A 23,501-nucleotide genomic window follows, 5' to 3' on the forward strand; every position below is an offset into this window, starting at 1 on the left:
AGCATTTAAAGATAGCTTGTCAGCAGGAATTTGTTGGCAGCTCACAATTTGATAAAAGGACTTCCACTCCCTGCCTCCTAATGCTACAGACAACTGTTAATCACTTATGTTAGTCCTCAAATGAAGTTTGAAACATCTTGGATGTGTCTGGCCATCTTTTAGCATAGCTGAGAGCTGCATTATCTCCTTTGATTCATGGAAATGTGAGTGACTGCTTTGTACTAGGTCACGGCTGAGGGAAGAGGCTGAAAAGAACTGGAACTCGTGGAGTGTGAGGCAGAAAGAAATTAATTAAAGAGGGGCTGGGCTGGGCCCCAGCAGGGTGGGACCATCACCAAGAGAGGTTCCTGCAGTGCCTTCCCTCTCTCCCCCACTCGAGGCATCCAACAGGTGCCTCCTCCCAAGGCTGTGCATTCCCACAGCATTAAAGGAGGAGCTGTCATCCCTGACAGGCTGTGTGCAGAGCTGATGGCTCTATTGTGATCAGGAAGCATCCATTGATTGATTGGGAAAGCTGAGTGGGGAAGGAGCTCGTGAGGAGAGGCTTGACCTGCCAGAATGCCACAGGATCCGTGCTGGCCTGGGATTTGCTGTGTGAGGAGGGCGCCAGTGGCTGCTGGGGATTTCTGGGGTGAATTTTGGGGTTCCAGCTTGCTCCCAGTTCGCTGAATTCAGGGGAGCCACTTGGCAGCCTCTCCCTGCTCCTTGTCAGGGACGCAAATTTACTTTTCCTTGTGCTGAGGGGTGGGTGATTCACAGCTCTGCCAAACCCTGCTTGGTGAGGGGCTGCTCGCCTGTGAAGCCTGTACAGGAACCTGTCACCACCACATTTTCTGGAAAAATCCTCTTTGCCCGGGATTTTCTCCTGGGAAGCTGAGAAGCCTCAGAGAAAAAGGAAAACAATAATTATCTGATTTGCTTCTCCTGTGTTTTGCTGCTTTGGAATGTGGTTGGACATTGTTTACCAAGAGGAGATTATTTCATTGGTTTCATGTGAATTTTTTTTTTATTTATTGGCCAACTGGGGCCAAGCTGTGTCAGACTCTGAAGAGAGTCACAAGTTTTCATTAGTGTCTTTTAGCCTTCTGTCTGTATCCTTTCTGTATTCTTTAGTAAAGTTTAATTTAGTATTCTTTAATATAATATAGATCATAAAATAATAAATCAGCCTTCTAAGAACAGGGAGTCAGATTCATTCATTCCTTCCAACAGTATTACATCATTGGCTTCTCCTGTGCTTTGGAATGTGTTTGGACATTGTTTATCCAAAATGTGATTGTTTCATTGGTTTCATGTGAATTGTTTTTGATTCTTTGGCCAATCACAGCCAAGCTGTGTTGGGACTCTGGAAGGAGTCACCAGTTTTTCATTATTATCTTTTTAGCCTTCTGTCTGTATCCTTCCTGTATCCTTTAGTATAGTTTAATATTCTTTAATATAATATAGATAATAAAATAATAAATTAGCCTTTTAACAACATGGAGTCAGATTCATTCATTCCTTCCAACAATGGGAATCCCAGAAAATAAAAGAGGAACCCTGCAAGGAGCAGAAGGGAACAGCAGGGACCAGAGCAGTATTCTTTAATTTAGTTTAGTATTCTTTAATATAATATAGATCATAAAACAATAAATTCGCCTTCTAAGAACATGGAGACAGATTCATTCATTCCCCAACGACGGGCATCCCAGAAAATAAAAAAGGAACCCTGCAAGGGGCAGAAGGGAACAGCAGGGGCAGGAGCTGCTCCTTTGGCCACCTGGTGACTTCCCCAGGAATTCAGCTCAGCACCAGTCCCTTCAATGGCCAGAGCAGCACCTGACTGAAGCTGGTGCTTCATTCTTGCTGCTGCTGCTGCTCACAACCACAGCACAGGAATCTGAAATTGGCCTCTCACAACGTCCTGCTACGTGGGTGTAATTTAAAGTCTCTGAAGACAGGGGAAAATTCCTGCTGGCTTCTCTTTGCTCTTAATCAAGCCTGTGTTTATATAAATATTGCCTCAATGAAGGTCCCCACCAAAGAACTCATTATTTAAAATAATCCTCGGGACTGAGTCCAAGCAGCAGTAAACATCCCAGCTGATACAATAACTCAAGGAAACACTTTGCAGTATATTTTTCCTTGTGTTTGTCTCAGCTGACATTGACAAAGGAATTCCTGCACCACACAACCCTTTCCCCATGCTGGCATGGGTAATGTGTGACTCACACAACCTCATTTTTCCTCGCTACTACAGACAGGGAAGCTGCCATGTCGACAGGGAGGGCACCTCAGCAGCAGCTGGGATGGGATCTGAGCTGCAGCTGCTGAGGGGCTGCTCTGGGCTGGGCAGCTCCTCGCTGTGTCCTGGGTCTGGTGGCCAAGGAGGGACAGCAGAGCCCCCCTGAACCCTGTAAGGGTGATCCTGGGTCTGGTGGCCAAGGAGGGACAGCAGAGCCCCCCTGAACCCTGCAGGGCTGATCCTGGGTCTGGTGGCCAAGGAGGGACAGCAGAGCCCCCCTGAACCCTGCAGGGCTGTTCCCATGGTCTGGTGGCCAAGGAGGGACAGCAGAGCCCTCCTGAACCCTGCAGGGCTGATGGCCAAGGAGGTACAACAGAGCCCTCCTGAGCCCTGCAGGGCTGTTCCTGTGATGAGATGGCCAAGGAGGGAAAGCAGAGCCTCCTGCAGGGCTGTTCCTGTGATGAGATGGCCAAGGAGGGACAGCAGAGCCTCCTGCAGGGCCGTTCCCATTGTCTGATGGCCAAGGACACCACAGGGACAGCAGAGCCCTCCTGAGCCCTCCAGGGCTGCTCCCATGGTGTGGAGCTGCTCCGCTGCACCAGGCTCAGCTGTGGCTGGAGGTGAGGTGTTTCTGGGCTCTTCCTGCCCATCCAGACCCTTCCTCCTCATTCTCTGGAGCAAGCTGGAGCTCTCACCACGCGCTCCAAGGCCGTATTTCCGTGTGGTTTCGGTGGTAACCTGGGAACAGAGAGATCTCCAAGGTAACGAGGGATCAGCGATGCCTTCTGTGCTCAACCAGAGCAGGGCAGGCACTGTTGGGGAAGATGGAACAGGAAAGCCTTATAAACATGATTGGCTGGCAAAAGATTCTGAGAATATGGAAACTGTAAGTGAGATTGTAATGAAAGCAAGCTTTGAGATCCCTCAGTGACTGAACAACTGGAAAACAATGGTGTGGCTGCTGAAGGTGATCCCCTTTTGATGGAACAACACCCTCTGCTTGCAGACAGCTCCAAGGGTCAGAGCAGACCCTGCCAGCTTGGCAGAAGGGGCCCAAAGAGGAGTTTGTAGGGTTTAAAATGTAACACAGTGTGGTGATGTAATGATTCTGATAGGCTGTATGTAAATGCTGTAGGATTTGTATCTTGTACTGGATTGGTTGGTGAGAATCAGAATATTCAACACAGAAGAAGATTTATGGTATTGGAACGGGAACCTCGCTCTCTTACCCCTTTTACTCTCTCACCCTCTCATCCTCTCTGCCCCTCTCTTCTCTCAGGCCTGCTCTGAGCTGTGCCTGGCAGCTCCCAGCAGGGCCCTGCCCTTGGCCCTTTGCAATAAACCCCAAATTCCCCACCTGGCTGCAGAGATCTCTGCTCTCCATCCATCCCCACCATCCTACCCCCATTGCTCCTACAAAGCACCTTCCCTCAGCAGATGGGCACGGGAGGATCTGCCTGACCCCTTTCTACCCTGCAGCTTTGTGTGCTGTGTCCCCTGGGCCCCTGCCATTATTGATCAGGGGATCTCTGAGACAGTTTGGTTTATTTATTTAATGCTCCTAATCCGTAAAAGAACAAACCCCATCTCGAAATGGCAGGTTGTGCTCAGAGCTGCCAGGGAGCTGAGAGTAGGCAACCAGATCTTGCAATGAGGTGATCAAAGATTTCATCAAAAATACAGAATGTTCAAGCTGTTCTGCCAGCTGGGAGACTTGTAGCAGGCTGGAATTCATGCTGCTTGAAATGCTGCAGCTTCCTCCCCAGCAAATAAAAGGGCCCTATTGCCCAGCAACCTCCAAAACAGGATTAGTCACCACAAACGGGCAGATAGCCCGACAGGCTGGGAGCTCAGCTCTGGCAGCTCAGGGGGGATGTTTGGAGAGGATCTTAAAGGCAGGTTTACATGAGGGGAGAGCTCCCGAGTGCTGGAGTGTTCCAGCTCCCACTGGAGTGTCCCAGCTCCCACTGGAGTGTCCCAGCTCCCACTGGAGTGTCCCAGCTCTCACTGGAGTGTCCCAGCTCCCACTGGTGTGTCCCAGCTCTCACTGGAGTGACCCAGCTCCCACTGGTGTGTCCCAGCTCTCACAGGAGTGTCCCAGCTCTCACTGGAGTGACCCAGCTCTCACTGGAGTGTCCCAGCTCCCCTGTGTCCCCGAGTTTCTGTGCTGGGGGCTTGTGTGGCTGTGGATGGATGGATGGATGGATGGATGGATGGATGGATGGATGGATGGATGGATAAAGGATGGATGGATAGATGATGGATGGATGGATAAAGGATGGATGGATGGATAAAGGATGGATGGATGGATAAAGGATGGATGGATGGATGGATAAAGAATGGATGGATAAAAGATGGATGGATCCATGGATGGATAAAAGATGGATGGATGGATGGATGGATGGATGGATCCATGGATGGATGGATGAATGATGGATGGATCCATGGATGGATCCATGGATGGATCCATGGATGGATGGATGGATGGATGATGGATGGATGGATGGATGGATGGATGGACAGATGATGGATGGATGATGGATGGATGGATGGATGGATGGATGGATGGATGGATGGATGGATGAATAAAGGATGGATGGATAAAGGATGGATGGATAAAGGATGGATGGATGGATGGATGGATAAAGGATGGATGGATAAAGGATGGATGGATAAAGGATGGATGGATGGATGGATGGATAAAGGATGGATGGATAAAGGATGGATGGATGCATGGATGGATGGATAAAGGATGGATAAAGGATGGATGGATGGATGGATGGATGGATGGATGGATGGATGGATGGATAAAGGATGGATGGATGGATAAAGGATGGATGGATGAATGGATGGATAAAGAATGGATGGATGGATGGATAAAGGATGGATGGATAAAGGATTTACATTTCACAGTCCCTCCTTGATGGCCATGCAAAGCACAGCCCATGAAAACGTGTCACAAAATTATCCTCTGGTTTTTACATGATACATTAAATATTTACGGGATTTTTTTTTTATTTTAACATTGACCAAGATGTTTGGGAATTCAGGTGTTTTTTCCCCCTTGACCTCAGCCATGAAGTGATAAATGCCAGAGCTGGGCAGTGTTTTTGGGAGGAAGTCCTGAGTCCTTCCTGGTGCCTCACCTGGCCCTGCTGCACATTCCCTGCTCTGGCTGCTCCTCTTGGGCTCGTAATTGTGCATTTCCTCTGCAGATTTCAGCAGTAATAGTTTTTCCAATTGTTCCTATAAAATAAGCTATAAAATAGATTGTGTTTTTAATTGTTTAGCTTCATTCAGCAGACTAATCGTTGGACTTCAGGCATGTTACATTAAATACAGCTAAAGGTTTCATTATTCAATTTAAACTAATCTAATTAGTCAGAGACAATCATTTAATTTGGTTATGATTCTAATCTCTCATCAGGAAACTTCTCCCTGACAAAGTCCCTGCTTTCTCTTTGGGAAATAAAACTGCCAAGGAGGGAACATTGTAGGGAATTAGCCAGGAAAAAACCACCAGGCCAAAGTCATTACTGAGCTGCTGGCATTAAACTCGTGCTGCTGCCTTGTTCTAATTTCTGATGTTTGCAGCCAACAGGGACGAAATTTTCTCTGCTGTAGGGCACACTTGGCATCCAGACACTTAAAGGGGTGATGCTTCTTTTTACACAAAGCCTCGCCCTCCCCAAGCCACAGAGGTGACACAGATTAGGAGGGGTTTAAACCCTTCTGAGTGAAGGGAAAAATCTCAAACAGCCCCAGTGGCTGGGTGAGCAGAATTCTGGCTTCAAGGGAACGTGGCAAGGACCAGGGAGCAGAGCTGCTCTGAGGAATGCAGGTGAAACCCCAGACCTGCAGGAGGGAGCCCTTGGCTGGGTTCAGTGCCCCCAGGGCAGGCCCTGCTGGGTTATTTGCCCCTCCAGCCCCCCCCTGTTGGAACTCAACGCATCCCTCTGGGTGTCCAGAGCTGCCAGGACCCTGCCAGGGGCTCAGAGACCCTGGCACACAGCCCAGAGCACCTGGGGGTTTGATTGTGACCCCTGGAGTGAGTTGCCAGCTTTGTATGAGGACCTGGAAGTCACACAGGTTTGAATGGTGTAATAACAAAATGATCACAGGGTGGAAATGTAGATTTTAGGATTTTTGGTATGGGGGTTATGGGGACAAGATGGAGGAACTTGGGTGTGCCCAGCCTTCCTTCTTCTTGTTCTTGTTCTCCATTTTCTGCAGTGATGTTGGCACTTTGGGATTGGTTTAGAGTGGAAGTGCACTGTCTAACATGGGTGATGGGTGTTGGGAATTCAGTGTAAATATGTTATATTTAGAGTGGAAGTGCACTGTCTAACATGGGTGATAGGTGTTGGGAATTCAGTGTCAATATGTTATATTTAGAGTGGAAGTGCACTGTCTAACATGGGTGATAGGTGTTGGGAATTCAGGGTCAATATGTTCTACGTAGTTTGTGGTATAAAAGGACAACACCACCCCAGGGGCGGTCACAGTGCCTGTGGCTGCCCTGCTGAGCAGATCTGAGCTGGTCAGAAAGAAAATTTCATAGAAAAGAATTAATAAACAACCTCAAGAGAGAAAAGTGAAGAGTCCAGACTCGTTCTTCAGTTGTGTGGGCTGGAGCACAGACACCCTGCACATCTTGGGGCAGCAATTAACAACCAAAACCCGAGACCCAGCAAGAGAAAAAGAATCCCTTTTTCCTCGAGGTTACAAGGGAGGCTTTGCTGAGCTCAGAACTGCAATGGAAGCAAAACCAACTCCAGCCCAGCAGAATATTTATGGCATCTCTCCCTTCCTCAATTTGGCGAAGGAGCTGAGATTTCTCCTCTGGAGAATGTGGAGTATTAATTAACTGAGGACGGGCTGAGAAATGGATGGCTCTCCTAAGTGTTTTCCCTATACTTTATTATCATTCTAGGCTTTTAAAACAATGGCTGTGCCAAGGAAAAGATTAGAGTGAGGCAGAGACAGGGGTTTTTTTTAATAATAACCAGACAAAATAATATCAATACACAGCATATACCATCAGAACAGGAGACAAATTCGTTACAAGGTATATTTGAGTAAGAGGTAATTGTGACTCGAATAGATTACTTTTATCTAATGTATTTATTGCTGCATAAATATAAAGATGTATAGAGCCCTTCTGATGGTATCCAGAGAGGAAGTAAATAGTATGGATTTTTATACCTGTGATTTATGTCTCTCCATCTGCAGTGACAGATACAGATGCCTGTACCTCACAGCCTGCCCTGCATCTTTCCAGCTGAGGGTGGAAAAACCACTCAGGGCAGGAGGATTTCGGCCTTCCCACGGCCATGCTGCTCCTGGGGGTTTTGTTTTCTCAGAGCTGCAGTGCCTGGAGTGCAGAACACGAGGCTCTGTCCCCCAGCCCCTCCCCAGGAGGGTGGTGGCAGCTCTGCCTGGCTCTGGGTCCTTGCAGCAGCTGGGGAAACTGAGGCACGGCTGCTTGGGCTCACACACAGCCCCTTTGCCTCGCCTCCCTGGGGAGATGGGCACGGGAGGGGTTAAAATCAGGAAAAGGAATCTCCCAGGTGTAAATCTGCAGCCTTGTGGGATGCAAAGGTGCAAACCCTTCCTGGGGTTTGCAAACCCTTCCTGTCATTGTTGGGATATGCAAACCCTTCCTGTTATTGTTGTTTCTGACAGCTGGGCTCGCTCCAGAGCAGAGATTCCCTCCCCAGCTGCTCCCACAGCCCTCCATGGATGAAATTCTGCCTTTCCCAGCCTGCTTTGCCCATTTTGGGTGTTTCCTTTGCACCTCAGGCTCAGTGACAGGGAATTGTCTCCCCACGAGCTCAGGCTGCTGCTCACATTCACTTTGCTGCAGGCAGAAGAGCAGGGTTGGTTACAGGATGTCATCATCAGGGAACAGAGGGATTTGCAAAGGCTGGGACGGGGGTTTCACTTCCTCGGGTCAGCTGTTAAATGTGGCAGTGTGAACATCCCCAGTGCAGGGTGTCACCACATTTCTCCTCACAGGGAGAAGCAAGGCACAATTCTTCCCAAGAATGTTTCTGGGTTTCGCATTCTCTGAACCTCAGAGAAAGGAAACACAATTCTTATTTTTCTGTGCCTGTTTGTGCAAAAGTAGAATGCAACATGGAGATTGTTTGCCCAGAGTGATGGTGTTTTGGTTCCTTGGTGTGTGTTGGGACTGGCTGGGGACAGTCACGAGATCCTGGGCAGTGGAGGGCTTGGCAGATTCAGTTCAGATGTAATGTAATATAGGGTAATAAAGTAATTAATCAGCCCTCTGATATCAATGGAGTCCTCCTCATCATTCCTCCCTGCCATGGGGGTCATCCTGTTTCAATAGGAGGGTGGCAGAGTGACCTACCCCAGTTTAGGGTGGCAGTGTGACCATCACACACATCTTTCATGGAAAATCCTTTCCTTGGGATTTTTCCTCCTGAGAAGCTGAGAGGCCTCAGGAACAAAATGTAACCAATGGTTATCTGCTGCTGTGGAATGCAACAGGTGCATCTGGGATTGGCCTCATGTGGTTGTTTCTAATTAACGGCCAATCACAGCCCAGCTGGCTCAGACAGAGAGCCGAGCCACAAACCTTTGTTATCATTCTTTGCTATTCTATTCTTAGCCAGCCTCCTGATGAAATCCTTTCTTCTATTCTTTTAGTATAGTTTTAATGTAATATATATCATAAAATAATAAATCAGCCTTGTGAAACATGGAGTCAGATCCTCGTCTCTTCCCTCATCCTAAGACCCCTGTGAACACCAGCACAATTCCCAGTTTAGGGTGGCACTGTGACAATCCCCAGTTTAGGTTTAAAGTTGCAGTGTGACCATCCCCAGTTTAAGCTGGCATTGTGACCATCCCAGTTTAGGTTTAGGGTTGCAATGTGACCATCCCCAGTTTAGGAATGCACTGTGAAAATCCCCAGTTTAAGCTGGCATTGTGACCATCCCCAGTTTAGGTTTAGGGTTGCAATGTAACCATCCCAGTTTAGGTTTAGGGTGGCAGTGTGACCATCCCCAGTTTAGGTTTAGGGAAGCAATGTGACCATCCCAGTTTAGGGTGGCAGTGTGACCATCCCAGTTTAGGTTTAAAGTTGCAGTGTGACCATCCCCAGTTTAGGTTTAGGGTGGCAGTGTGACCATCCCCAGTTTAGGGTGGCACTGTGACCATCCCCAGTTTAGGTTTAGGGAAGCAATGTGACCATCCCCAGTTTAGGGTGGCACTGTGACCATCCCAGTTTAGGTTTAGGGTGGCAGTGTGACCACCCCAGTTTAGGTTTAGGGTGGCAATGTGACCATCCCCAGTTTAGGTTTAGGGTGGCAATGTGACCATCCCCAGTTTAAAGTTGCAGTGTGACCATCCCCAGTTTAAGGTTGCAGTGTGACCATCCCAGTTTAGGAAGCCAGTGCTGCTGGGACAGTGGGGACTCTGCCATGTGCAGTGACCCTGCCCACCCCAATCCCCCCTGTGCAGAGACAAACCCAGGGCACTGCACCCTGGCCACGATGGCAAACAGCTTTGGGCATGGGGACTGCAGCAAAGCCCCAGCCCAGCACAGTCCAGGTGGGTTTGGGTGCCCTGAGAACATTTCACACCCCACAAGCCCCTGCTGAGCACAGCCCCTTCCTCCTGGGGTGGGGAACAGGCAGCTCTGAGAGAACCAGACCCACACAGGGCAAGCCCTGCAGGAATGAGCACTTGTGGGGTCACTGCTGCTGCCAAGGGCTTCTCATCTTTCCCATGGAAAAATTTTGGTTTTGCAGTAATGCTGTAATTACCCCCCTGTCATGTCACAAAGCAAACAGGTTGGCAAACCTAGGCACAGAACTAAATAATCTGTGGCATAATCTAAACACATAATGGTAATTAAAGCTGACAGCTTAATAAGATACTGAGATTCAAATGTACAGTAGTAATCTGCAATTAAGTAATCTTTTGTAATAGCACCCTGCCAGTTGGTGAAATTTCAGGTAGAAGGGCTGTGTGCTGTTCCCCAGCACAAATATTGACACAAGGAAAAGGCATCCAGGCAGTGATCAGCACCCAAACCCCCCGGCGCTGTCCAGGGCAGCCCAGCAGGCCCAGGCTCCAGCCCAGCCTCATCTGCGGCCCCCGGAGCTGCCTGGCAGCAGAGCAGAGCCCCCAGCCCCCAAGAGCATCCCCAGCCCCCCATTGCACACCCCAGCCCCCCATAGCAGCCCCCAGCCCCTCTGAGGAGAGCCCCAGCCCCCCATAGCACCCCCAGCCCCCCCATTGCACACCCCAGGCCCCCATAGCAGACCCCAGCCCCTCTGAGCAGCCCCCAGCCCCTCTGAGCAAAGCCCAAACCCCTCTGGACAGACCCCGGCCCCTCTGGACAGACCCCAACCCTTCTGAGCAGCCCCCAGCCCCTCTGAGGAGACCCCAACCCCTCTGGGGACACCCCCAGCCCCTCTGAGCAGCCCCCAGCCCCTCTGGGAAGACCCCCAGCTCCCCATAGCACACCCCAACCCCTCTGAGCAGACCCCAAACCCCTCTGAGCAGAGCCCAACCCTTTGAGCAGCCCCCAGCCCCTCTGGGGATACCCCAGCCCCTCTGAGCAAACCCCAAACCCCTCTGGGAAGACCCCAGCCCCTCTGGACAGACCCCCAGCTCCCCATAGCACACCCCAACCCCTCTGAGCAGCCCCCAGCCCCTCTGGGGATACCCCAGCCCCTCTGAGCAAACCCCAAACCCCTCTGGAGACACCCCCAGCCCCCCTGAGCAGCCCCCAGCCCCTTTGAGGACACTCCCAGCCCCTCTGAGCAAACCCCAAACCCCTCTGGGAAGACCCCCAGCCCCTTTGAGGACACCCCCAGCCCCCCCGAGCAGCCCCCAGCCCCTCTGGGGACACCCCCAGCCCCTCTGAGCAGCCCCCAGCCCCTTTGAGAACACCCCCAGCCTCTTTGAGCAGCCCCCAGCCCCTCTGGGGACACCCCCAGCCCCTCTGAGCAGAGCCTGGGAGTGGAGCTGGCGCCTCCAGGCAGGGCCTGCAGGCCTGGGAGCCCCCTCCAGGATGTGGTGTGTCAGCAGAGGGAAAACATCTGCAGTGTTGTTGACATGGTTTGGGTTTGAGCCGTGTCAGATCTCTGACAGAGCAACAAATTGAGCCCAGTGCCGAGCTCATGGATGCCTGCCCTGCTGCAGCCCTGAGCAGCACAGAAATGTGCTCACATTCACAGGGATGGGCCGGGAAGCAAAGGAACCCCGGGAATTTCAAACCTGGAAGCAGCAAACGGCTGAACAGAGGCAGCTGGAGCTTTGCTGGGATTGAACAAGCTTTCCACAAACCCCTCTGGTGGAACTTGCACGGGGACAAACGCTCAGAACGGGCTGAGAGGGGCAGAGTTTGGCAATTCCCAGAGGGATGAGCAGGGCCTGGCGCTCCTCAGGGCTCTGCTGGCTCTGACCCAGCCAGAGGGGACACTCAGACCCCTCAGACCTTCCCCATGGAGGCTGGGGGGAGCCTCACAATTAACCAGGCCCATGCAGGACCATTCCTTGCCAAGCTCAGCGCGAGCCCCACTGAGCTGAGCACAGCTCCCCGTGTCAGGAGTTTCTGAGCTGGGGAGATGATCCTGGGCCTCAGAGGCAGGTCAGAAATGGAGATTTCTCAGAAACAATGGACCAGGAGCCAGGGAAGCCTTGCCATGAGGAGTCAGGAGAGAAGCAGCAGGGTGAGGAAACAGGAATGCTGCAGATCCTGTGGGGAGCAGGAGGGCGGTCCCTGTGCTGTCCCTGCAGCCCCTCAGGGAAAATGGGTACCCTTGTACTTGTGGGGTGCCCCGTGGCAGGAAGGAAATGATGGATCTGACTCCATGTTCTTAGAAGGCTGATTTATTATTTTATGGTCTATATTATATTAAAGAATGCTGTGCTAAACTGTGCTAAAGAATAAAGGATACAGGCAGAAGGCTCAAAAGATGATAATGAAAACTGGTGGATCCTTCCAGAGCCTTGGCACTGATTGGCCAAAGAGGCAAAACAATTCACATGAAACCAATCGAACAAACACCAGTTGGTAAACGATGTCCAAACACATCCCAAAGCAGCAAAACACAGGGGAAGCAAATGAGACAACATTGTTTTATAAGTAAAAATAATTCACATGAAACCAATGAAACAATCACCTGTTGGATAAACAATGTCCAAACCACATTCCAAAGCAGCAAAACACAGGAGAAGCAAATGAGGCAATATTGTTTTATAAGTAAAAATAATTCACATGAAACCAATGAAACAATCACCTGTTGGTAACCGATGTCCAACCACATTCCAAAGCAGCAAAACACAGGAGAAGCAAATCAGGTAATTCTTGTTTTCATTTTTCTCTGAGGCTTCTCAGCTTCCCAGGAGAAGAACCCTGGGCAAGGGGATTTTTCCAGAAAATGTGGCAGTGACAGGGTCCATGAGCTCTGATCCAAGAGCTTAAACCCCAACTGCAGGAACAGGGGCAGGTGGCAGTGCCACCCTGGTGCCAGCGCCCTGCCGGTGTCACACACAGGTGACAGTGGAGGAACAGCTCAGCCCTCAGGTCATTGTCACCTCTCCTTTGGGACAGCCCCATTCCTCCCCTTCCCCGTGCCCCAGCTCAGACCAGTGGCACTGTCCCAGCAGCTGCACAAACACCAGGCAAGGTGTGACTGCCCAGGACAAGGGTGCCAGGTCCCGTTAGGCTGTTCTGGGAAGCTGCAGCGTGAGGAGAGGATTGCATTGCTGCTGCTCACTGATATGTCAATCAGCCCCAGGGTAATTAATGACTGCCGCTGTCAGGAGCGGCTCCAGACAGAGCAGGGCCTGCCCGAGAGGATCAAATGTTCCCTCAGGAGCTGTCCTGAGCCTGCCAGCAATGGGCAGCACTCAGCCCTGCTGCAGAGGCACTGTGGGCTGAAATCCAGGCAGAAATCCAATATTGCTGCCAGCAGTGCAGGGCCAGGGGCTGTGCACAGAGGGAATGGCAGGGAAGGAGCCTCCAGCAGCCCAGAATCCCCTCCTCTGTCACTGGGAACTCCTCAGGACGCTTGGAGCTGCACTGCTGGCTCCAAGTGAAAGCTGAAACCAGGCCAGGAAGGAGTTTGGGCGGCACAAGGTGAGCTGTGCTGAAATGTTCCCCCTCAGAAAGGGAGCAGAATTGCCAATTGCTGCAACAGCTCCAACAGGGGCTTGCATGGGCAGAGAGCATCTCAGTGAGCCCAGGGCCATGGCCCAGGTCCTCCAGAGAGCCCTGAATTCCCCCAGTTCCATCCCTGAATTCCCCCTGATCCACCTGTGCGTTCCTGAGCCCAAATGAGCCCTGAATTCCCCCTGTTCCAGCCCTGAATTCCCCCTGATCCACCTGTGCGTTCCTGAGCCCAAATGAGCCCTGAATTCCCCCTGTTCCAGCCCTGAATTCCCCTGATCCAGCCCTGAATTCCCCCTGATCCAGCTGTGGATTCCTGAGCCCAAATGAGCTCTGAATTCCTCCTGAGCCCAAATGAGCCATGAATTCTCCCCTGATCCAGCCCTGAGTCCTTGAGCCCAAATGAGCCCTAAATTCCCTCTGATCCAGCTGTGGTGGGTTCCTGAGCCCAAATGAGCCCTGAATTCCCCCTGATCCAGCCCTGAATTCCTTCTCACCCAGCTGTGGGTCCCTGAGCCCAAATGAGCCCTGAATTCCTCCTGATCCACCCGTGGGCTCCTGAGCCCAAATGAGCCCCAAATTCTCCCCTGATCCAGCCCTGAGTCCCTGAGCCCAAATGAGCCCTGAATTCCTCCTGATCCATCCGTGGGCTCCTGAGCCCAAATAAGCCCTGAATTCCCCCAATTCCAGCCCTGAATTCCCCCTGATCCAGCCCTGAATTCCCCCTGATCCAGCCCTGAATTTCTTCTCACCCAGCTGTGGGTCCCTGAGCCCAAATGAGCCCTGAATTCCTCCTGATCTGCCCGTGGGCTCCTGAGCCCAAATGAGCCCTGAATTCCCCCAGATGCAGCCCTGAGTCCTTGAGCCCAAATGAGCCCTGAATTCCCCCTGATCCAGCCCTGAATTCCTTCTCACCCAGCTGTGGGTCCCTGAGCCCAAATGAGCCCTGAATTCCTCCTGATCCACCCGTGGCTTCCTGAGCCCAAATGAGCCCTGAATCCCCCCCAGCTCCAGCCCTAAATTCCCCCAATTCCAGCCCTGAATTCCCCCTGATCCAGCCCTGAATTCCCCCAATACCAGCCCTGAATTCCTTCTCACCCAGCTGTGGGTCCCTGAGCCCAAATGAGCCCTGAATTCCTCCTGATCCACCCGTGGGCTCCTGAGCCCAAATGAGCCCTGAATTCCCTCTGATCCAGCTGTGGTGGGTTCCTGAGCCCAAATGAGCCCTGAATTCCCCCAGATGCAGCCCTGAGTCCTTGAGCCCAAATGAGCCCAGAATTCCCCCAGTTCCAGCCCTGAATTCCCCCTGATCCAGCTGTGGATTCCTGAGCCCAAATGAGCCCTGAATTCTTCCCTGATCCAGCCCTGAGTCCCTGAGTCCAAATGAGCCCTGAATTCCCCCAGATGCAGCCCTGGGTCCTTGAGCCCAAATGAGCCCAGAATTCCCCCTGATCCAGCCCTGAATTCCTTCTCACCCAGCTGTGGGTCCCTGAGCCCAAATAAGCCCTGAATCCCCCCAGCTCCAGCCCTGGGTTCCTGAGCCCAAATGAGCCCTGAATTCCCCCAGACGCAGCCCTGAGTCCTTGAGCCCAAATGAGCCCAGAATTCCCCCAGTTCCAGCCCTGAATTCCTTCTCACCCAGCTGTGGATTCCTGAGCCCAAATGAGCCCTGAATCCCCCCAGCTCCAGCCCTGGGTTCCTGAGCCCAAATGAGCCCTGAATCCCCCCAGCTCCAGCCCTGGGCTCCTGAGCCCTGCAGGAGCAGCTCTGAAAGCTCAGCAGCAGCTCAGGCTGGGTGGCACTGGGCAGCTGCTGGGCGATGGGAGCAGGTTTTGGCCTGGGCTCTGTGTGCAGAGGGGCTCCCAGCAGCGCTGCTGCCACCAGAGATCAGCTGGGGAGGGAGGCCACATCTCCTGGGCATGCCACAGAGCTGCTGCTCCTTCAAAGCGCCTCCAAACCCTCCCCAGAGCTGCTGTGTGTTATTCCTGAGGGCTCACACACGCACAGCACACCTCCACAGCCTGCCCACCTTTCAAATTCCCGCAGTGTAACTCAGCAAAGAAAGTACAGAATGAGGGTGACATGCAAATCCCATTAATTCACCCAAGTATGGAAATGCAATCCTTTTGATGTCAAAAAGTACAGCAATGATATGTTAAAGAGCTCAGCACGCTTCTGTTAAATATGTAAAGTGCAGATTCTCCCCTCAGCTGTATCACTGCTGCCTTCCAAAGCCTGGGAATCACTCTAACAGCATTACAGGCCTGGGCCCAACAATGGGGGCAGATGTTGCTAAGAGGATTTGGGATCAGCCTAAGGGATTTACCCACACCCTTCTTCCCCAGCTCAGGTGTTGGGATCTCTGCTGCTCACAGTGACCCCGAGGAAAGTTCCAAAGTCTCTTTTCCCAGCCTGGATCTTGAAGAAGGAGTCAGGGCTCTTCATTTCTCGGTCTCAGGGTTGCTTATTGTGTCTTATTTATAAAATTCTTTCTCCTGCCCTGCCGAGGTCCATCCAGCAGGACAGTTCCAGGCACTCTGCCTGCCCCCAGGGCAGGGTTATGTCTTTATACTAAAAACTACCTGTACAATGTTTACAATTACTTCCCAATACCCATCACCTGTGTTAGACACTGAGCTTCTACTCTAAACCAATCCCAAAGTGCCAACATCACAGCAGAAGATGGAGGCCAAGAAGAAGAAGGAGAAAGGCTGGACATGCCCAGTTCCCTCCATCTTGCCCCCTGAACCTCCATACCAAAAACCCCAAAATCTACTTTTCCACCCCGTGATAACTGCACTAATATTCTACTTAAACTGTCGTGGCTTGCTGATCTTCATACAAGGTTGGTAATTTGCTCCATGGGTCATAATCAAACCCACAGGGGCATTTTGGGCTCTGTTCCAGGGTCTCTGAGCCCCCTGGCAGGGTCTGGGCTGCTCAGGACAGCCTGAGGGATCCCTGGGTGCTGACACTGGGGGAGATGCAGGTGACACATCCCAGGGTGGCCCCGTGCAGGGAGGGAGCTCTGGAGGAAGGCTGGGAAAGAAGTTCCTGGAGGCACTGAAGGCAGAGGAAGCAAATTTAGAGTCAAAAAAAAGGAGAGAGACAGAGAAGGAGTGTGGCACTCCAGGCATTGTTTTGCCTTTAATCTGAGTTTGAAATTTGAAATTTTCTCCAAAAAATACTGACTGAGACAAGGGCATGGAGAGATGGGTGCAGAATGTGGCCAAAAGGAGAGAGACAGAGTGTGGCAGTCCAGGCCTTGTTTTGCCTTTAATCTGAGTTTGAAATTTGAAGTTTTCTCCAAAAAATACTGACTGAGACAAGGGCACGGAGAGATGGGTGCAGAATGTGGCAAAAAGGAGAGAGACAAAGAAGGAATGTGGCAGTCCAGGCATTGTTTTGCCTTTAATCTGAGTTTGAAATTTGAAATTTTCTCCAAAAAATACTGACTGAGACAAGGGCACGGAGAGATGGGTGCAGAGTGTGGCAAAAAGGAGAGAGACAGAGTGTGGCACTCCAGGCCCTGTTTTGCCTTTAATCTGAGTTTGAAGTTTTTAGTTTTCTCTAAAAAATACTGACTGAGACAAGGGCATGGAGAGGTGTTTGCAGAATGTGGCAACTGCAGGGAGAGATGGAAGAGTCCTGGTGGGATTTCAGGGAGTTCTTCTCCTCTCGCCTGCTCTGATTCTCCCCATGTTCAGGATTTCAGTGATGGTGCAGCTCCAGCTCTCCTAGAGAGACATTGAGTCTTGGTTTAAAGATTCTGAGCAATCAAAAACATTCATCCCATCCTTCAGCAGCTGCTCCAGAGCCAAATTAGCTCTGCTTGAAATGCAGTGTGTCCCATTCCTGAGCAAAATTCAACCATTCCACAGAGCTCTGCACGTGCCATCAGTGCCATTTTGAAACCAAAATTCAGGTTTTTTTGCAGCTTGAGCCAAAGATTGATAAGCATGAAAAAAAACACAAACATAAAAAAAAACCCAAAACCCTGAACTTGTCCCATAAATCAGGCCCTGCCTGCACATTACTGAGTCAGCTGAGGGAGGAGAGTGATGGTGTTTGGTGTTTTTTCTCCCTCTCCTTCCCCTAACACTAATTAGGTTTGAAAGGCTGCAGCTTGAGTCCAGATCCCACATGCTGAGAAGAAAGGAACCCAAACAGCTGACGCAGAGCTCAGACTAAACTAACTGCAAGCTCCCCAGGGACATCACAAGGTAAACCTGATAGTCCCTGTCATTTACAATCATTATCAGGCGGCAGAGGCGCTGTGATTTTGCTGGGGAGCCAATTAACAGATTCCCAAAGCTCAGGGATAAGGTCCTGCTCCTTTTTTCTTTTCCTGGTTTGGGCAGCAAAATGGGGGAAGAAAGGCTTTGTTTCCAGGGGATGCTCCAGGAGATTTCCTGCCCAGGGGAAGGGGCAGAGCTGGGCTGGTGAGGAAAAATAAAAGAGCAGGGGGTGGCAGGGGCAGAGCCCAGGCTCTGGGGCCAGCCCTGCACATCTGGATGAGGGGTGGGGTGTTCTGCATCCCAGCCCTGCACATCTGGATGAGGGGTGGGGTGTTCTCCATCCCAGCCCTGCACATCTGGATGAGGTGGGAGGTGTCCATCTCCATTCCAGCACATCTGGATGAGGTGAGGTGTCCATCTTCATCCCAGCCCTGCATATCTGGATGAGGTGGGAGGTGTCCATGTCCATCCCAGCACAGCTGGGTGAGGTGTCCATGTCCATCCCATCCCGGCACATCTGGCTGAGGTGTCAATCTCCATCCCAGCACATCTGGCTGAGGTGTCCATCTTCATCCCAGCTCTGCTCATCTGCCTGAGGTGTCCATGTCCATCTCCATCCCAGCACACCTGGCCGAGGTGTCCATGTCCATCCCAGCCCTGCACATCTGGATGAGGTGTCCATCTCCATCCCAGCACATCTGGCTGAGCTGTCCACGTCCATCCCATCCCAGCACACCTGGCTGAGGTGTCCATGTCCATCCCAGCACATCTGGCTGAGGTGTCCATCCCAGCCCAGCACACCTGGCTGAGCTGTCCATGTCCATCCCAGCACACCTGGCTGAGGTGTCCATGTCCATCTCCATCCCAGCACATCTGGCTGAGGTGTCCATGTCCATCCCATCCCAGCACACCTGGCTGAGGTGTCCATGTCCATCCCATCCCAGCACACCTGGCTGAGCTGTCCATGTCCATCCCAGCACATCTGTCTGAGCTGTCCATCTCCATCCCAGCACATCTGGCTGAGCTGTCCATGTCCATCCCAGCACACCTGGCTGAGGTGTCCATGTCCATCCCAGCACACCTGGCTGAGGTGTCCATGTCCATCTCCATCCCAGCACATCTGGCTGAGGTGTCCATGTCCAGCCCAGCACACCTGGCTGAGGTGTCCATGTCCCATCCCAGCACATCTGTCTGAGCTGTCCATCTCCATCCCAGCACACCTGGCTGAGCTGTCCATGTCCATCCCATCCCAGCACACCTGGCTGAGGTGTCCATGTCCATCTCCATCCCTGCCCACAGGACACAGAGCTGCATCCCTGACCCTGGAACAGCCAGGGCTGGGTCAGCACGGGGCACTCAGAGCCCAGCACGAGGGAGAAGCACGAGCAGAGCCTTGGCCCAAAGCTGCAGATGGAACCGTGGCTGTGCTGGGGAGCCTTGGGAGCTTTGGGAGCTTTGGGGTTTCAGAGGTTTGGGGTTTGGATCCAGGTCTGGCTGTTCCTGTGCTGGACTCATCCTCCCTGGAACAAACCCCTGGTGCTTTTGGACTTGAGGACAGATTGCGAGCAGGACTCAGTGAACCATGCCTGGAGCAAACAGCACAGAAGAAGCGTTCAGCCTTCCTCCTGCCAGCCCTTTGCAGGCCTGAGCTGCAGCCAGGACAGTCAGCTGAGCTCCTGCTAGGAGATTTTTTGGCCTAAAAGCACCCCTGGATGTGCAAACTTAGATGAGGATTTGTGCAGGGGGCTCTCCTTACCCCCAGCCCCAGCAGCAGCGTCACAGCAGCAGCACAGGGAGCTGGAAACACAGAGTTTAGAATTCAGAAGGAAGAGCCTGGGCAGGGTTTGCACCCTCTGACTGCCCAGAGATCCTGCAGGGTCTCTGTATTGTCACCAGCTGAACCTTCCCTCATTCCCAGCTGGAATTCTGTCACAGAGAGGGTCACGTCCCTTTTTCCTTCCTTATGCTTTAAAGAACCACACGTGCCTGGGCCTCTGTGTTCTGATATTAAGCAGATTTTGTGCAGTGCCAGGGCATTTTGCACTACAAAAACTGCAAGAAACACCAAAAGCTGTTCACAGGTGACTCCTGTCCCTGGCAGCCTTTGTTCAGCTCTCTGCCTGAGCCAGCACTTCTGCTGCTGGGGAAGGAGGGAACAGGCAGAGAAATCCTAAGAAAGGTAAAAGCATTAATGGGTCAAGGCCTCCTTTGCATAATTCTATTATCACCAGGAAGATGCTGCAATAATCATGTTAGGCATGTGCTCTGGAGCATCAAAGTGACTTGTCTTACCTTACTTTTTGATGTTAGACAGGTTTAAATGCTTTGTACAGCTGAGGCACCTCCGACAGCTGATCAAGAGAGCCTGTGCTGTTCAAGCAAAGCAAAGGCCTGTTTTGCCTTTTTTTTTTTAATGTCAACAATGCCACATTCTTCCAGCAAGGAATAATCTCTGTTGTCACAAGCTGTGAGAAGCCAAGGTGTGGGGGAGAGGCTGGGTGGGGGTGCCTGGAGCTGCCACTTCAGCCTGCTGGAAATGCAGGGTGGCACAAGCCCTGCCCCGTGCCCTGGGATCTGCACAGCCCTGGGCTGCAGAGCTCCCCTGGTGTGGGGGGAGATGGAACAGGAAAGCCTCATAAATGTGATTGTCTGGCAAAAGATTCTGAGAATATAGGAACTGTAAGTGAGATTGAAGTGAAAGCAAGCTTTGAGATACCTCAGTGACTGAACAACTGGAAAACAACACAGAAGAAGATTTACTGTATTGTAATGGGAACCTCACTCTCTTACCCTCTTACCCTCTCACCCTCTCATCCTCTCTCCCCCTCTTTTCTCTCAGGCCTGCTCTGAGCTGTGCCTGGCAGCTCCCAGCAGGGCCCTGCCCTTGGCCCTTTGCAATAAACCCCAAATTCCATTGTTGGGGAAGATGGAACAGGAAAGCCTTATAAATATGATTGTCTGGCAAAAGATTTTGAGAATATAGAAACTATAAGTGAGATTGAAATGAAAGCAGCTTTGAGATCCCTCAGTGACTGAACAACTGGAAAACAATGGTGTGGCTGCTGAAGGTGATCCCCTTTTGATGGAACAACACCCTCTGCTTGCAGACAGGCCCAAGGGGCAGAGCAGACCCTGCCAGCTTGGCAGAAGGGGCCCAAAGAGGAGTTTGTAGGGTTTAAAATGTAACACAGGATGGTGATGTAGTGATTCTGATAGGCTGTTTGGAAATGCTGTAGGATCTGTATCTTGTACTGGATTGGTCAGTGAGAATGAGAATATTCAGCACAGAAGAAGATTTATTGTGTTGGAACGGGAACCTCGCTCTCTTACCCCTTTTACTCTCTCACCCTCTCATCCTCTCTGCCCCTCTCTTCTCTCAGTCCTGCTCTGAGCTGTGCCTGGCAGCTCCCAGCAGGGCCCTGCCCTTGGCCCTTTGCAATAAACCCCAAATTCCCCACCTGGCTGCAGAGATCTCTGCTCTCCATCCATCCCCACCATCCTACCCCCATTGCTCCTACACCCTGGTGCCTCCTCCAGCGGGCTGGGAGAGCTGTGGGGTCGGATTAGAGCTCCCTGATGTTCCTGATTTCTGCTGGAGCTTTCATGGAGAGCCTGGGAGTTGATTTGGTTTGTTGGTTTTATTTTTCCCCCTTTGGTGGAACAACAGGATTTTTGTTTCCAGCCAGAAGGAGGAGCCAGATCAGTCTGGAATTTGGCTCCCTGGTTTTCTGCTACAACAAAACAAAACAACTGTGAGATTCTTTCTTTGCCCTTTGGGGAAAGGAGAAAGGCATAATAGTGTTTTATGAGAGAGAAATGGATTTTTATGTCTTTTTTCACAGGTTTCAAGGTTGGGCTGAAACCCTCAGTCCTGTTTTCCTTTCACTTTCACCCTTGACTCAGCCCATTGCTTAAAGAAAGCTTCCAAGAGGAGAGGGCTGCTCTGATGTGATGTTGTGACTCTGTAGGATCGAATCTGAGCAGGACGAGCTCCCTCCTCCCTGGGTCCCCTCTGGATCCCATGGAACAGCAGCAGTGAGCTGGTCCCAGTGCATTCCCTGCTTTGTGAGCCTTTGTTCCGCTGTCCTCCCCTCTCCAGGCAAGCACCAAAGAGGAGCAGAAGTCCTGAATGCCAGCCTGGAGCATCAATCATAATTCCTGAGCTGCCAGCAGTCATGTAACTGCTTAAAGACCTCAGCAGCCCTCTGGCACTTAAAGGAAAAAAAAAAAAATCTTCTAATTAATCACAGGTGAAACAGCTTGGACCTGCTCCAAAAGCCCCTGAATTTACTGCCAAGCTTTGATGCTAATTTTCCTTCTAAGTAACCCCCTAAAGAAATTTACGATTAGGTAATTAAAGTGATGAATAAAGAGATACTTAGAAGAAAAAGGGAGAAAGAGGGGGGAAAAAAACCTTGAGTCAAAAGCCTTAAATCTCCTCCCCTCCTCGAAGAGAAATGTTAGTCATTTCTGCACGTGCTTTGTCTCTGGAAATTGGGTTGGATTCCCACAGGAGGCTTGAGAAATATTCCTTAAATTAATGTTTGCATAACCAAATAAAACAGAAAAAAAAGGGAACTCCTAAACAGATTGTGCTGCTGAGGTGACTGAGGGGAAAAGGGACTTGTGGCTCCTCTCTGAGCATCCCACTCTGAACAACTTCTGCCAGGAGCTGCCTCCTGCCTTCCCCCCGGCTTCTAAAGGTAATTAGAGACCTAGGAAAGCCATCTAATTAAAAGCTGTAGTGATATCTAATGAAGAACTCTGGAGGAGGTGAAGCTTTAAAAGTCTGACCAGGTCCCAGGTGCTGTGTCAGGCTCTGCTGTGGCTCCCCCTTTCCTCCTCTGGCTTCTTCAGAGGAGAGGGATCTCAGCAGCCTCTGATCCTCCCTGTGCTTTCCACAGGCAAATGTTCCACACCAAACCCAGCACGAGGGCTGGGAGCTCAAACACAGCCACAGGGGCTGCAGAGATTTTGTTGTTCCCACTAAAAACGCAGAGGTGGCCCCAAAATAAAGGGAAAAAAAATCAGGATCCAGTGTCAGTTCCAGGCTCTGCCTGACACCCCTGACCCTTCCCTGTCCCCAAAGCCCTGCTGAACCCTCACAGCCCCCCTGAGCTGAGGGAAGAGCTCCTGAGCGATTCTTGAGGGGACCAGAGAGGATAAAAAATGAGAAAACGGCAGATTAGATCTGAGGTGACAGAGATGAGGAATAAAAGCCATTAGAGCCCATTTGCAATGTGCCCTCATTGAGTCAAGTTTCAAGGTGTTTTTTGCAGATTATTAATAGGCTGACAGCAGTTTTTGTACAGGAATCTGATAGGGGAACTGCCACTCGTGTACACGCACCGCAGTGTGAGGGAAAGTGGAGGCCCTGCATTTGTTCACCTGGAGAGAAGTGAATTTGTTCACCTGGAGAGAAGTGAATTTATTCACCTGGAGAGAAGTGAAGCACAGCAGAGCAGCAGCTGGCCAGGCAGAACATCCTGGGCTCCAGCTGTGCCATCTCCAGGCTCACATCCCTGTCACCCTGCAGGGCCACCAGAGGAAACCTCTGCAAACCAGCCTGGGCTGCTTCCAGTGCTCTCCATCACCTGGTGTTCATCACTTGGTGTTCATCACCTTGGGGCTGCTTCCAGTGCTCTCCATCACTTGGTGTTCATCACTTGGTGTTCATCACTTGGTGTTCATCACCTTGGGGCTGTTTCCAGTGCTCTCCACCACTTGGTGTTCACCACCTCAGGTTCTGTGGGGTCTTTTAGCCACTGAAAATCACCCAGGGATCCAATTCATTCCACGTGGCTTCTTTTAAACCCCACAGAGCAGCAATGCTGAGAGCTCTTCTGCCCTTATCTGAATGATCTCAGCTGTACCCAGGGCAAGG

The sequence above is a fragment of the Agelaius phoeniceus genome, chromosome 30 (genome assembly GCF_051311805.1).
Source record: "Agelaius phoeniceus isolate bAgePho1 chromosome 30, bAgePho1.hap1, whole genome shotgun sequence".
Classification (NCBI taxonomy): domain Eukaryota; kingdom Metazoa; phylum Chordata; class Aves; order Passeriformes; family Icteridae; genus Agelaius; species Agelaius phoeniceus.